Here is a 2,500-nt window from a genome sequence, read left to right as displayed (position 1 = left end):
TGAAGCGTCGTGCCTATACTCGGCCGTCAGTCTGGCAGTCATGGCCGGTCCTTGCGGCCGGCCGCGAAGCCCTGACGAGTAGGAGGGTCGCGGCGGTGGGCGCAGAAGGGTCTGGGCGTGAGCCTGCCTGGAGCCGCCGTCGGTGCAGATCTTGGTGGTAGTAGCAAATACTCCAGCGAGGCCCTGGAGGGCTGACGCGGAGAAGGGTTTCGTGTGAACAGCCGTTGCACACGAGTCAGTCGATCCTAAGCCCTAGGAGAAATCCGATGTTGATGGGGGCCGTCATAGCATGATGCACTTTGTGCTGGCCCCCGTTGGGCGAAAGGGAATCCGGTTCCTATTCCGGAACCCGGCAGCGGAACCGATACAAGTCGGGCCCCTCTTTTAGAGATGCTCGTCGGGGTAACCCAAAAGGACCCGGAGACGCCGTCGGGAGATCGGGGAAGAGTTTTCTTTTCTGCATGAGCGTTCGAGTTCCCTGGAATCCTCTAGCAGGGAGATAGGGTTTGGAACGCGAAGAGCACCGCAGTTGCGGCGGTGTCCCGATCTTCCCCTCGGACCTTGAAAATCCGGGAGAGGGCCACGTGGAGGTGTCGCGCCGGTTCGTACCCATATCCGCAGCAGGTCTCCAAGGTGAAGAGCCTCTAGTCGATAGAATAATGTAGGTAAGGGAAGTCGGCAAATTGGATCCGTAACTTCGGGATAAGGATTGGCTCTGAGGATCGGGGCGTGTCGGGCTTGGTCGGGAAGTGGGTCAGCGCTAACGTGCCGGGCCTGGGCGAGGTGAGTGCCGTAGGGGTGCCGGTAAGTGCGGGCGTTTAGCGCGGGCGTGGTCTGCTCTCGCCGTTGGTCGGCCTCGTGCTGGCCGGCGGTGCAGGATGCGCGCGCCTGCGCGGCGTTCGCGCCCCGGTGCTTCAACCTGCGTGCAGGATCCGAGCTCGGTCCCGTGCCTTGGCCTCCCACGGATCTTCCTTGCTGCGAGGCCGCGTCCGCCTTAGCGTGCTCCTCCGGGGGCGCGCGGGTGCGCGGATTCTCTTCGGCCGCCATTCAACGATCAACTCAGAACTGGCACGGACTGGGGGAATCCGACTGTCTAATTAAAACAAAGCATTGCGATGGCCCTAGCGGGTGTTGACGCAATGTGATTTCTGCCCAGTGCTCTGAATGTCAACGTGAAGAAATTCAAGCAAGCGCGGGTAAACGGCGGGAGTAACTATGACTCTCTTAACTTGGCGGGAGTAACTATGACTCTCTTAAGGTGGCCAAGTGGCGGCGGTGTGGCTGCATCCGGACTTGGCTTTTCGAAGTGCGGTCTTGATGTAGTCGTGCTGCTGCTGCGAGGTGCCTTCCTTGGGTTATAGTTACAGGGAGAGTGATGCGCAATACATGGGCCTAGCCCTCTTAGCCTCTCCTCTCCTGCGGTCTTCTCCCCTTCTCGTGGGCCCGCTGATTTTCGCAGAGTGGAAGACCGCACCAGGGGCTTGGGGGGGTTACCAGCCCCCCCTCGCATTATCCCTTTATAGTTGGGGGCAGCCTACAAGAAACAAGAGATGGTGGCCCTTCCGCTGAAGGTGCCACCCCAGCTACCCCAGCACCTATCCGGCCAACCGGCCGTAACGAAAATGCGATAGTTTGTGTAGCTCCCTTTGCTTGCAGTGAGTGCCACCGCACTTTTACCACGAAGAACGGTCTCGGGGTCCATCGCCGCCGCCAACACCTTGCGGCCGCCAACGCTGAGATCGTGACGGAGAGGCATCGCGCGAGGTGGACGGAGGAAGAAGTCCTGTCGCTCGCCAAGGCAGAGGCCGAACTGTTCCTTGAGAGGGACGCCCGGTTCTTCTTCGTTAATCAAGAGCTTATTAGGATGTTCCCCGACCGAACGCTTGAGGCAATCAAGTGCCGACGGCGGCAAGCTGCCCACAAGCAGCTTGTCCGCCAATTCATGGAGGCGCTTGAGATCGGTCGGGGGGAAGAGCCGGCGTCCCGCCGGGGAGCAGCGAGCTCGCTGCCTGACGCGGGCGAGGCCGCTGCGCCGCCCGTCGACGCAGCCGAGGACTTCGCGGCCGACACCACCGGGCCGCCGCCGGAGGGGCCGACTGACGCCGCCATCTGGGAGCATCTGGCGGGGCTACCTGCTTCCGCCCAGCGTTTCTCTGCTCTGGATCGAGTCATTGGTCTGGGGCGGGGCACGCCGCCCGATGTCATCCTGGGCATGCTCCCGGATGCCCTTGCGTCGGTCGGGTCCAGGGGGGAGAGGTTGATCACCAGGGCACAGCGGCCGCGCCAATCATCCAAGCGGCCGCCTGCCGCCCCGCCGCTGCAGAAGCGCAAGCGGCGCCGCTGGGAGTTCGCGCGGACACAGGACGCCTTCCGCAGGTCGCGTGCACGTTGCGTGCGCGGCTTGCTGGACGGCACCCTGCTGCAGCCGCCACCCGACATCCCCGGTCTGCTGGACTTCTGGGCGGACCTCTTCACGAAGAAGCCGATCTCCACCGCTGGC

General features: G+C 62.8%; 1 pseudogene; it reads left to right on the top strand.

The window, feature by feature from the left end:
- Positions 1-2,500, top strand: part of LOC126432842 (large subunit ribosomal RNA) — a 7,976-nt pseudogene that overhangs the window by 1,655 nt on the left and 3,821 nt on the right.

The sequence above is a fragment of the Schistocerca serialis genome, unplaced genomic scaffold, assembly GCF_023864345.2.
Source record: "Schistocerca serialis cubense isolate TAMUIC-IGC-003099 unplaced genomic scaffold, iqSchSeri2.2 HiC_scaffold_1155, whole genome shotgun sequence".
Classification (NCBI taxonomy): Eukaryota; Metazoa; Arthropoda; class Insecta; order Orthoptera; family Acrididae; genus Schistocerca; species Schistocerca serialis.
This window is presented reverse-complemented; position numbering and strand designations above follow the sequence as displayed.